This window comes from Elaeis guineensis, chromosome 2 (assembly GCF_000442705.2).
Source record: "Elaeis guineensis isolate ETL-2024a chromosome 2, EG11, whole genome shotgun sequence".
Taxonomy (NCBI): Eukaryota; Viridiplantae; Streptophyta; class Magnoliopsida; order Arecales; family Arecaceae; genus Elaeis; species Elaeis guineensis.
In genome coordinates, this window is record NC_025994.2 from 100,340,245 (window position 1) to 100,354,286 (window position 14,042).

At 36.8% G+C, this 14,042-nt stretch overlaps 1 pseudogene; it reads right to left on the reverse strand.

The window, feature by feature from the left end:
* Positions 1–1,062: 1,062 nt before the first annotated feature.
* LOC140855744 (G-type lectin S-receptor-like serine/threonine-protein kinase At2g19130) lies at positions 1,063–13,354 on the reverse strand (annotated as a pseudogene).
* Between the last annotated feature and the right edge of the window lie 688 nt (positions 13,355–14,042).

Here is a 14,042-nt window from a genome sequence, read left to right on the forward strand (position 1 = left end):
CCCTCTATAGTATATAATTTCTGCTCGTGTTGCCAGTATAGTGCCACCAGCCCACTATGATCATTATGATTTGACCGTTCCCCGTAAATATTTGTCTTCTCCCCATACCATTTTAATGCGAGAATGTTTTGAGTAGTCGGTCTTTTTCGCAATAGCAATTTTTCAAATCATCTCGTTAGTGAGATGCTAAAAATTTCAAAGATTAGATTGGTCACGTTTAGATTGTATCTATTAGGGATGAAGCATTGTAAAATAAATTAGACTGGGATCAAATAGGTTAGGTCAGGACATGGCTGTTGATCTGTAAGTACTAGTTGTGATGTCTTGATCTGTTGTAGGGTTAGATTGGATATGGGCCAAGATTCTATATGCTATTGTCATCACTTGGAAAGCCCAACTTGATTGGATATGGGATAGATTGTCCTCCCTATCAACTAGCAGGAATCGGACATTGAATTGCCATGACAGTATTATATAGGGACCCATGACATTGTCATCTATACTAATAGGAACCTCAAATCATGTTCTTTCCACGCTTTTAAAAAAAAATGGCACTTAAGTTTTCTAAGGAAATTGTGAAGCCACCAAAACTTAAGTTTATTTCCAATTGCCTTTGCTTTTCCCTTCTTTTTATTTCCTGATTGACATAAATTAGTTTAGGTATATTTTCTTAGCCTCTTTTAGATTTTGGTATATCATATATTTCATAAAATAAGGATTCTTTTGCACATATATAGTTTAAATCACAAATCCCGATGATTTGAAGAACTCAATATTAAATATTCATACAAAAAATAGTGCTCATAAGCATCACCGTAACTTTCTTAATGCATTCTAGAAATTCTGAAACAAATGACTTGAAAATAGATAGGTAAGACGTCTTGAACGTTGTCTTCAACAAGAGGTACATCCGGTGGTTGCCAGCTTACTTATGTATCTAATATCTTTATCACTCATGCTTGGAAAGTGATAGTTGGAAAATTTATATCTAACATATCTTCATAACAAGAGATATCCATGAAGTTTATGCCACTAAATTGATAATACAACCACTATAGAACATTACACCCTCATACAAATATCCATCTTAAGGATCGTAACTGCTACAAGAGTTACTTGAACCCATTACATATTATTGACCTGCTCAGTAGAGATTCATGTGCTCTCTATAGCTCGACACGCTTAATGATGGAAATCCAGAGTTGATCAAGTGCATCTTCATACTAAGTGGATGATAAATGATAACAATTTTGGCTTTGATCTTCCATGAGAAGCTGAAGAGCCCTAGGAAGTGGCGGCATGCTCACCTCCAGGACTTCGTCGAGGATCTGCACCACCTGTCCCATTGTTGGCCTGTGTGACCTTCAAAGTCTTGAATGCACCAGCAAGCAACTCTACAGACTCTGGTTAGCTCTTCAGTGTCAGCAGCACCATTCAATCTATGGTCCAATAAGCTAAATATGCCGCCTTCAATAATCTTTGTTGCAGCCCACGAAGGATAAAAGATTTTGCTACCATCCATGGAGTGCGTTGTGTTTCGTTTGCCTGATATCAACTCAAAGAGCATCGTCCCAAAGCTGTAGACATCCACTTTGGAGGTGATTGGTAGGCCTGAGATCCACTCAGGTGCGAGATAGTCAATGGTTCCCCTCATGGTTGTCAGTACCCTGCTGAAGTCACGACCAATAAGCTTTGCCATGCCGAAGTCTGCAACTTTGGTGCAGAAGTCCATGTCTAGAAGTATGTTGTCTGACTTTATGTCGCAGTGTATGATGCACTCCCTGCACTTCTCATGGAGGTAGGCTAATCCTCTCGCAATCCCAAGAATAATTTGATACCTGATCTTCCAGTCTAGAACTGTGGAATTGTTTTGAAAGAGACGGGAGTCCAAGGAACCTCCTGACATGTACTCATAAACTAGAAGCCTTTTGCTGCCCTTGGAGCAGAAACCGCGAAGGCGAAGCAGATTGACATGTTGAATAGCAGCCATTGTGCTCACTTCAGTTCGGAATTGCTTCTCTCCTTGTCTAAAGCCTTCAAGCTTCTTCACAGCTACTTCGGTTGAGTCAATTAATGTCCCTTTAAAAACAGAGCCAAAGCCACCACTGCCCAACTTCTCAGAGAAGTTCTTGGTCACACGCTGCAAATCACTATTAGTAAACTGAATCAAAGAACCCTCAACTTGTCTTGCCATCCGAATTCGTTTCCTCCTTTGAAATGTCCAAATTAGTCCAACAAGAACACACAAGATGCCAAGAATTCCACCAATGACACTCGGAGTTAGATCAATTTATGTGAGCTACTTGAACCGGGGAAATCAGAAGCAGAGAGCCGGAGATGAAGAGTACCGGCTCCACTATCACCATCACAGAGTTGTTGAAGGTTCCGAAGGTCCCCAGTCCAAATTGAGCATCCACTCACATAAGCATACGCGTTACAAGAGCAATTGTTCAAGCAAGCCTGTTCGCAGTCTTCAGCACTCCCAACGGCCAAGTTCTGTGGACTGGCAGGCAATCTCATATTGGTCATCTCAAGGAATCTATCCTCTTCCCCACCAGCCAAGCTTTTATTATTGCATCGCAAACTGGCTTTCCTCACGCACCCTGAGCTCCAAACTTTAAGCTCCCATTCTTTCATTGAAGCTGGTTCGAAACCATAGGAGCACTTGCAAATATTATCCGAGCTTTTCTGGTCGCAGATACCAAAAGCACCACATAGAGAGTAGACCTTACATTGAGGCAAAGATTGAGAAAAGATTGATTGCCACTCCTGGGTGCTGTCCTCCCAATACAATTGCGTTAATAGCCCAGATGAACCAATCACAGTACGAGTGATGAAAGAACTGTCGAGGATGGTATACATGAGATACTTCCGCCGCTTGTCATCCACGAAGGTGAGGTTGAAGGGAGTGCTTTCTCTGGTAGCAGGGACTGCGGTGAAGTACTGGCCATTCCAAAGCCCACTACTCCAATAAATTTCTGAAGCATTCCACAGCAATACATGCTGATTGGATCCGTCGGGGTCCATACTATGAGAGAAAAGCCCGGGGGCAGGGTTCTCAGGATTCTCCCATGAAGTGGTGCTCTGAAACTCCCCTGTAATCTTATTAACTCCAATCAATCCTCCTGGCATTTGTGTGTCAGTTGGGTGGTCAAAACTCTGCCAAATTGTAGTGTTTGATCCATTTCTTATGACCAGATTTCCGGTGTCAAGAAGCACCGCAACGGTGGAATCAGAGGTTGATGGAGTTGACTTGGATGACCAAACTAGGATTTTGGAACTATGGAGAAGGACTAGTTTGCCATCTTGTGAGATTTTGAACTCCGCAGAGGAGGTGTTGGTGATGGGTGTTGCTCTGTTCGCCACCCAGATCACAGTTTGGACTGGAATTTTTTTGTACCTGATGCCTACGTAGTAGTTACCAGAGAGTTACCTGGCATGAAGAATGTCACGCCTCGAATCCTACATTCGGATCGGATACGTGATGGCCGCACACTCCTTAAAGCAAGCTCTAAAGAATATGCAATGTCAAATTAAATCATTACAACCTTATCAACCATAATATTTGATTTCAATAATAATTCATAAAACTTGCATAATTACAATTAACATTCCTTCAATTCTCTGATCAGGTATCAACGGTACTCTATCTATGCATCCGCTCACTCACAAATCCATACCATAGCCAACCATGGACATCTTGTAACTCTGAGAAGAAAAGAAAGATAAAGGGGTGTGAGCTTTACAGCTCAGTAAGAATTTCCATATCATACCAATATAATAATATAATCTGAAAATAAAGATAAGCAATAACACATAAAAGTCGATGTTCACTATCCAGAATACTGCAAATATTTATAGATTATCTGTTTTATCAAAAGAGATACATTATCATATGTTAATAAGTGAAATAATTTTATTCAACGATTGTTTCATGTCTTATCTTTCTATTTTCTTCTATTATCACATCGTCTTTAATCCTTTTCTTTTTGGCTCTGGCTTTGGACTACCAGGATCATGCGACGATCTTTTATGTAGATCGATTTCTATGATCTTTCTCGAATCGAAATATTCATGATCTTTCTCGGATCAAAGTGGCCATAATCTTTCTCGGATCAAATCATTCATGATCTTTCTCGGACCAGATTCTTCCACACATAAGTCTGTGGGGGCTGTCCCAAGCATAAGCTCCTGACAAGCTATTCTACATGACAAGGCCAGTCCAAACTATATTTCTCTTTCTTTTCATTTTCATGAAATTATAATATTTGACTTCATTAATCAATTCAAATTTTGCAGTATAATAAATATGTCATACCCATATAATCATGCCATCAATCGCTGATACAAATGTATTGATATAACATACTCATACTCAAAATCACATAAATAAATGACAGTATCTCAGATATAACAAATTCATCGATCTCAAATCCAACGATGCAAAATCAATGAGATAAAACCAATGGTAAAATAACATATATAATGATGATCATGTACAGGGATTCTTATCTTTACTGGTGACTGATCCAAGCACAGAAATCAATGTTCTTCTTTGATTTATGAATTTTTTTAATAAAATATTTCACTCGATATTATATGCAGACAATCATCTCTTCATGACCCTGATCAATATAAAAATCACATATAGAGAAATTATCGATAATCGATCCTAATAACACAAATCGAGGACCTCTCGTAGGATTAATCAAAATTAAGATTTATCTAAGTATCAAGATCCTCCAATGATCCATAAGACTTGTAGAGAGAGAAAATCCATGAAGAGAGAGAAAATTTTAGAGAGATAAAGTAGAGAGAGAAAGTAGAGAGAGAATCTTTATATCCTTCAGATGAGGCAATCATGGTCGAGATCATCAGAGGTCCTATCAGGGTGACTTAATATGAATCAAGTGTTATAAATTTCGAATAGGATCGAATTGAGATAAGATCTACTGCATGAATTTTGGAGCAATCTCAAATCATCATATTTTTATTTTAAATTTATCCTAGGGTCTGTGATGCAATCAGAGAGAGTAGAAAGACCTTAGAGAGATAAAATCCATAAAGAGAGAGAAAAAAAGGTCTAGAGAGAAAATCTAGAGAGAGAATCTAGAGAGAGAAAATTAAGAGAGAAGGTAGAGAGAGGAGAGAGGAAAGAGAAAGAAAGGAGAGAGAGGAGATTTTCTTTTTCTTTTTTTTCTTTCTTTTTTTTTTCTTTTTCTTTTTCTCTTTTTCTTTTCTTTTCTTTTTCTTTTTCTTTTCCTTCTTTTCTTTTTCTTCTTTCTTCTTCTTTCTTTTTTCTTTTCTTCCCACGGCCTCCCTTGGGCCGAAACGGGGGACGGACGAGGGGCTCCAGCTTGGCTCCGGCATGGGTGATGGCTTCGTCGGAGGTCCGACAGCAGGTGGAGGTGGTGTTGGAGCAAGGGATGGCCAGCGGCAAGGTTCGGTCGGCGAGAAATCAAGAAGAGATCGGAACAATAGAGGACTGTCACTTTTTCTTTTGTTTTCTGGTCATTGGCCAGTCACCGGCAGCTAATACCTTCAAGGAAGAGAGATAAAGGGATGAGGATCCTATCCTAGGGATGAGACACCACAACCGATGGCGTCGGTGGTCGAAAAAGAGAGGAAAGGGTCCGACCGAAACAGAGCAAAATGGGATCATGATGTTTTGTGGATTTTCCGATGATCCTGACGACCGACGAGGGTGCACGAGGCCATGGAAAGGAGGAGAAGGAAGAGAAGAAGGAGAAGAAGGCTTACCTTCGATGCTGGCGAGGCTTTCCGGTGAGAAACTGGGACGGGCACAGTAAGGATATCCGCAGCATTTTTCCCGATGATCGCCACCGATTGACCCGAGGTTCTTCGGTGAGAGAGAGAGAGAGGAGGGTTCTCCTCCTTAAATAGAGCTGGAGGGGGCTCTTTCCGACTCCGATTGGGAGCCGGTGAACGGAGGAAGAAGACTCCCTTCGAGAGTCTTCTCCCCTGTTTTTTTTTTTTGTATGGGCCGTCAAGGGTTTACAGACCCAAGAACCTGGGCTGTTACAATCCCCTCCCTTAAAAGAATTTCATCCTCAAAATTAAGTTGTATTATTTGAGGTATATATTTCAAAATATCCATTCTTCATGTCATTCTCAAGCTTATGATAATGTCTTATATATTATTTATTTCTCATGATCTTGTTATAACAAAAATTATTTGAAATCTCAAACTCATCCCTTCTTATTGATTTCTCAACTTTTTGAAGAACTGTAACATTTTAGATTTGTATTAGTATACCACCGTTATTTGTTTAACACATTCCACTCGAAATTCATAATTATCTCAGACTACCCTTGATAGAAAAATAAATAAAGGTCAAACATCGGGCACTCTTCACAATCATCGATTTCTTTCTTCTCTTGACCTTCCAATAATTTTATATGTAGACTCTCATCTTAAGAAAATCTCAATCTTCTATATCAGTCCAAATAACAATATTAAATTTTAAAAAATTTGAGATCTATGTCAGGACATTCTAAGTTTGAACTAATATCAGAACTATCAAGCTGTTAATAAACTTGAGATATCTAAAATTTTTTGGCATTATCTACAATGAAACAACCTACTGACAAAAATTATCTGGCTATGATCAGATTAGATCAAAATTTATAGCATCATTTCATTATCAATAAAATCCTTCCTTATTTGCAACTAATGTATTCCATCATAATATCTTTTGAATCAAAAAATTAATATTTTTAACCAATTTAATTCACCACACTTTTGCTGCGTACTCTGATTTTAATTTATCAAATTATATAGGTCTATCAAAGATAAAATATCCTTGTATGTTAGATCAATCCAGGATAGATCCAACCTTCAAATTTCATATAAGACTTAGGGTAAAATTTTAAGTTTCTTTATCTTTACTACCTTTGGGTATAGCATATAAAAATTAAATCTTGATCAACTTCCTATGTTTGAAATCATTGCATAAGTTTCATCACTCTTCAAGAATCCAATATGTCTAGAATCAATTGGAGTTAACCTTAGATTTACCTTACAATCATTTAGATAATTTCTAAATCAATCTTCCTTTTTAAAAAAATTAATTCTAACTTGACAAACTAGAAGAACTCAAGCCAACATCCTTAGATAGAATCAACTTGATTATTTCTTATAGAGCTCCCTTCATCACAACCCTTAATATTAATCAATAAATCCATACAAAATCTTATCCTTTGTATAAGTTGTCACGCCCCAAACCCAGCACCTGAGTTGGGCACATGACACGGCCACACAAATCCTAGAGCAGCACCCTAGGATCATGTAAGGCCTAAAATTTAACACTTCAAATTTTAAATAACCAATTAAATACCAAAACAATCAATCGATGTCACAGCTTCAAATTGAAAGCAAACTTGTTCAATACAATTATTCAAATATTCTTTGGCATCAGAGAATTTAAACTAACTAAATTACTAAGGCTTCAGTTCTTATTTGCTCTCGCCCAAACTGCCCAAACTACGCATCCTGTAGGTCTGAAAAAAAATAAGAAAGAAATATGAGCTTCTCTAGCTCAATAAGAATCACTGCACATGTACATCAAACTAGTAGATAAAATTAATATTTTTAAAACCAATACAATTGAGAAAACACATAGGTATATAATAACTAAAATATTGTCACAAATATGCATATATATATCATCATACATCATCAGGTAAAATCTTCATTCATTATTTGAATTTCATATTATATGTTTCATTCTTCACATCTTTGGAATGACAACCTTTTATTCCTTTTTGGCTTTGAACTACCAGGATCATGCGACGATCTTTTATTCGGATCGATTTCTGTGATCTTCCTCGGATCGAAATATTCATGATCTTTCTCGGATCAAAGTGGCCATGATCTTTCTCGGATCAAATCATTCATGATCTTTCTCGGATCAGATTCTTCATGATCTTTCTCGGATCATATTCTTCCACACATAAGCCTGTGGGGGCTGTCCCAGGTATAAGCTCCTGGCAAGCTATTCCATATGACAAGGCCAGTCCAAACCATATTTCTCTTTCTTCTCATTTTCATGAAATTATAATATTTGACTTCATTAATCAATTCAAATTTTGCAGTGTACTCAAAATAAACATATCATAACTATATAATCATGCCATCATATGCTTTGATGAAAATATATTCATGCTCGCAACCACACAAGTAAATGTCAACATTTTACATATGATAAATTCATTAATTTCAAATCCAACGATGCAAAACTATCAGTAAAATAATATATACATATGATGATGATCATGTATAATGATTCTTACCTCGATAATTGAGAATTCAAATTCACAACCTTATAGTCCGAAAATCAAGCCCTACTCATTGTCTCCCTGATCGTTAGACTGTTCTCCTATCAAACAAAAATAAATTAATTTAATCAAATTTTTTTTTTTTTATATTTATTGAAGTTATCTGACTCATACCCATGTCCCCCCTTTTATATATATATATATGTATATATATATATATAATTATATTATATATATATGTACTTTTTAATTTTATTCATTATTATTATTATATATATATATTATTTATTATTATTTATTTATTTTTTATTTGAAGAAGAGAGAAGAGGCTTCTTCTTCTTCTCTTCCTCATGTTCAAAAACAGGGACCCGAGCCCCCATCCGAAACTCTCCCCACATCCTGACCCAGAGAGCACCTCCAGCCACCTTCCCCAGCAACGTCCCGACGCCGGCGATGCTACCGTGTCGGTGGCAGTGCCACCCTCCTCGTTGCCGGCGGTGGAGAAAGAAGAAAAGTCACACAAACAGGGTATCCCTGTTTGAGCTCGAACCAGCTCCTCGCCGGCTTCCGAACGCCCCATGACCGGAGGGACTCGACCGAAAGGAAGGAGGAAGGAACATACCTTGTTCCGACGGCCAAAAACAGATCCGACGACCCCTTTTTCTTCCAATCAACCACCACAAAAATCTTTGAGAAAAATTCCTCAAATCTCTTGATTTACTTCGAAATTTTTGTTGTAATTTCCTAAGAGAGGACGGGGGATCTTATAGTGGAGGTTTCCTACCCTAGCCGGACTCTTTGAGTCCGATTTTGCCAGAATCGTGAAGGAAGAAGACTCCGGCTAGGAGTCTTCCTCCTCCTCTGATTTTTTTTTTTGTGCTGTTGGGTCGTCTGGACTACAGGCCCAAGTAACTGGGCCGTTACATAAGTCATTCAAAATTTAACACTAGCAAGATGTCTTAGTTCAATTAAAAAAAAAATTCAAACTTTGACTTGAATAATTAATACACTTCACCATCTTCAATAATCACAAAAAAAATTAAAAAAAAAATTAATCTACAGATAGTAATACAAATTATTAAAGATTTCATCATAACCTGTATATCATACTCTGACAAAATAAATTTTCTTCTTTAATTTAACAATAATATCAAAATACTTTTGATTCACTTAGAAAAGTAAACTTTTGACTTAAAATTCAATGCAACTTGAAAGATCAAAGAATCATATTCAGAATATGATATTTTGAGTAACCAAAGATTTCACCAAGATGTGTATCTTATACTCTCATAATAAAATTCAAGTATATTTTTCATCTAAGATTGAGTTTCATATATGATCCTCCTATAGGTTCAATGCTCAAAAATATTTCTCTCTCATATGATGAAATTTCTTCTTAGACTATATCCTAACTTCCTTCTGATAAATTTAAAATTTGTAATGCTCAGATAATTAACATCAAAATCAGAAAAGTTATCATGATTTCCTTCCATATAAGTTTAGCATTCCAAAATCATCGAGTATACTCAACATAATATATCAATACCTCCCACTTCCTTCCAGGGTCAACTCTTCTTATATTCAGGCCACCCTACTAATTAAAATCCAAGATATAACTCATCAATTCTATTATAGATATCATATGCCACTTATGCATAAATTTCATCTTAATATCTATTGATTCGAAATCTAAATATTGAATCTTCTCTTTTATATCTATCATATTCCTCATGATCATAACCTAAGTTCAGATATCACTAAAATTATAATTCTGAATAATTATAACCTTAAACTCAAATACCACTTAAATCATATTTTCTAGTAATCATAACCTAAACTCTAATATCATTCTATCATATCTTTAATAATCATAATCTTAAACTCTGATATTATCAATCATACTCTATTAATTATAATTTCCAAAGTTTTGATATCACTTATATGACAATCCCTAGTGACCTTAAACCTGAGCTCTAGTACTGTTCTATCATATTCTCTGATATCACTCTGTCACATCCTATTGATCATGCATAAAGTTTTGATATTACTTCATAATCCCTAATGACTTAAACTTAAGCTCTAATATAATTTTATTAAATCCTAATCACTTATATCATAATCCCCAATGATCATAACCTAAACTTTGTTATTACACTGTAATATTTAAATCACTTATATTATAATCCTTAATGATCATAACCTGAGCTCTGATACCATTCTGTCACATCCTATTGATCTTACATAAAGTTTTAATATCTCTTCATAATCTCTGATGATCTTAAACCTAAGCTCTGATACCACTTTGTCACGTCCCAAACCCAACATTCGGATCGAATACGTAATGACCGCACACTCTTTAGAGCAAACCCTAAAGAATATGCAAGGCCAAATTAAATCATTACAACCTTATCAACCATAATATTTAATTTCAATAATAATTCATAAAACTTGCATAATTATAATTAACATTCCTTCAATCCTCTGATCAGGTATCAACGGTACTCTATCTATGCATCCATTCACTCACAAATCCATACCATAGCCAACCATGGACATCTTGTAACTCTGAGAAGAAAAGAAAAATAAAAGGGTGTGAGCTTTACAGCCCAGTAAGAATTTTCATATCACACCAATATAATAATATAATCTAAAAATAAAGATAAGCAATAACACATAAAAGTCGATGTTCACTATCCAAAATACTGCAAACATTTATAGATTATCTGTTTTATCAAAAGAGATGCATTATCATATGTTAATAAGTGAAACAATTTTATTCAATAATTATTTCATGTCTTATCTTTCTATTTTCTTCTATTATCACGTTGTCTTTAATTCTTTTCTTTTGGGCTCTGGCTTTGGACTACCAGGATCATGCGATGATCTTTTATTCAGATCGATTTCTGTGATCTTCCTCGGATCAAAATATTCATGATCTTTCTCGGATCAAAGTGGCCATAATCTTTCTCGGATCAAATAATTCATGATCTTTCTCGGATCAGATTCTTCCACACATAAGTTTGTGGGGGCTGTCCCAAGCATAAGCTCCTGGCAAGCTATTTCACATAACAAGACCAGTCCAAACCATATTTCTCTTTCTTTTCATTTTCATGAAATTATAATATTTGACTTCATTAATCAATTCAAATTTTGCAGTATAATAAATATGTCATACCCATATAATCATGCCATCAATCACTGATACATATGTATTGATATAACATACTCATGCTCAAAATTACATAAATAAATGACAATATCTCAGATATAACAAATTCATCGATCTCAAATCCAACGATGCAAAATCAATGAGATAAAACTAACGGTAAAATAACATATATAATGATGATCATATACAGAGATTCTTACCTTTATCGGTGACTGATCCAAGCACAAAAATCAATATTCTTCTTTGATTTATGAATTTTTTTAATAAAATATTCTACTCAATATCATATGCAAATAATCATCTCTTAATGATCCTGATCAATATAAAAATCACATATAGAGAAATTATTGATAATCGATCCTAATAATACAAATCGAGGATCTCTCTTAAGATTAATCAAAATTAAGATTTATCTAAGTATCAAGATCCTTCACTGATCCATAAGACTTCTAGAGAGAGAAAACCATGAAGAGAGAGAAAATTTTAGAGAGAGAAAGTAGAGAGAGAATCTTTGTATCCTTCAGATGAGGCAATCATGGTCGAGATCATCAGAGGTCCTATCAAGATGACTTAATATGAATCAAATGTTATAAATTTCGAATAGGATCAGACTGGGATCAGATCTACTGCACAAAGTTTGGAGCAATCTCAAATCATCATATTTTTATTTCAAATTTATCCTAGGATCTGTGATGCAATCAGAGAGAGAGTAGAAAGACCTTAGAGAGATAAAATCCATAAAGAGAGAAAAAAAGGTCTAGAGAGAGAATCTAGAGAGAAAATGAAGAGAGAAGGTAGAGAGAGGAGAGAGGAAAGAGAGAGAAAGGAGAGAGAGGATATTTTCTCTTTCTTTTTTTTTCTTTCTTTTTTTTTCTTTCTTTTTTTTTCTTTTTCTTTTTTTCTTTTTCTTTTCTTTTTCTTTTTCTTTTCCTTCTTCTTTTCTTTTTCTTCTTTCTTCTTCTTTCTTTTTCCTTTTCTTCCCACAGCCTCCCTTGGGCCGAAATAGGGTACGGACGAGGGGCTCCAACTTGGCTCCGATGAGGGTGATGGCTTCGTCGGAGGTCCGACAGCAGGTGGAGGCAGCGGTGGAGCAAGGGATGGCCAGCGGCAAGGTTCGGCCAGCGAGAAATCAAGAAGAGATTGAAAAAACAGAGGACTGTCACTTTTTCTTTTGTTTTTCAATCATTGGCCGGTCACCGACGGCCAATACCTTCAAGGAAGAGAGATAAAGGGATGAGGATCCTATCCTAGGGATGAGACGCCGCAACTGACGGCGTCGGTGGCCGAAAAAGAGAGGAAAGGGTCCAACCGAAATAGAGCAAAATGGGATCATGATGTTTTGTGGATTTTCCGACGATCCCGACGACCGGCGAGGGTGCACGAGGCCATGAAAAGGAGGGGAAGGAAGAGAGGAAGGAGGAGAAAGCTCACCTTCGACGCCGGCGAGACTTTCCGACGAGAAACTGGGACGGGCATAGTAAGGATATCCGTAGCACTTTTCCCGACGATCGCCGCCGATTGACCCGAGATTCTCCGATGAGAGGGAGAGAGGAGGGTTCTCCTCCTTAAATAGAGCCGGAGGGGGCTCTTTCCGACTCCGATTGGGAGCCGGTGAATGGAGGAAGAAGACTCCCTTTTTTTTTTTTTTTTTTTTTTTTGTATGGGCCATCAAGGGTTTACAAGCCCAAGAACCTGGGCTGTTACAAAGAACCCCAGCGAAAAGTTGCCTTCTTTGGACACTATGGTCTGGTTTCCAGAGAGGGACTGGCCCGAAGGGATGCTATCAGTTGCTACACAGTTTTGGATGTTGAGAGAAGAGAAGAGTGAGAAGAGAAGACATATAGAAAGAGAGGAGCATGGCCTTATCTCGGTATCCATAGGGGCAGAAGCATGCAACAGAAACCAACCTACTTTTGTAAATATATATAAATAAGAGGAAGTGGCTGCAGCTTTTTTATAGGTAATTTAAAGTCATTCAAATTTCAAGTTATTAAAAGGGAGGATTAAATTTCTTATCCTTGCCCGTTGATTCTTTGTCTATGGTAGAGGTGCCACTTGTTGCATGCCTTTTTACCCCTCCATCTCTTTTTACCGTCTACCAGTCATACCATCACACTTGCTCAAAGAATCAGTTTATGCAATGATCCTTTTACCCTCCAACCAAACCGTTCTTTCTCGTGATGGATGACGTAGAAATGAGAGGATTTAAGTCATTTATAATTTTAGGGTTCAGCAGCAGATTCACTGATGGAAAGTTAACCCAAAAGACACGAAAGAACAAACAAATGGGAAAAATCAACTGCTGCCTTGTCCTCCATTCAAGTCTAAATTGCCAGCCTTCAAGATCGGGCAATCAGTCCTATTGGAAAATCTAACAGATTGCCTTACGTTTCCGGCAAGCAAGAGTCCAGTGAAAAAAGCCAATTTCAATCAAATAGTTCTTTTGTCCCGAAAAAAAAAATCTAGTGGTTCAGTTGCTTTGCTGCTGAATCAAGCAAGAATTAGAAGACAGTTAGATGGCATGGGCCTGTTTGTCCTCGATCGTCTATTGGAGCCTGTGTAAAGAGCAAAACAA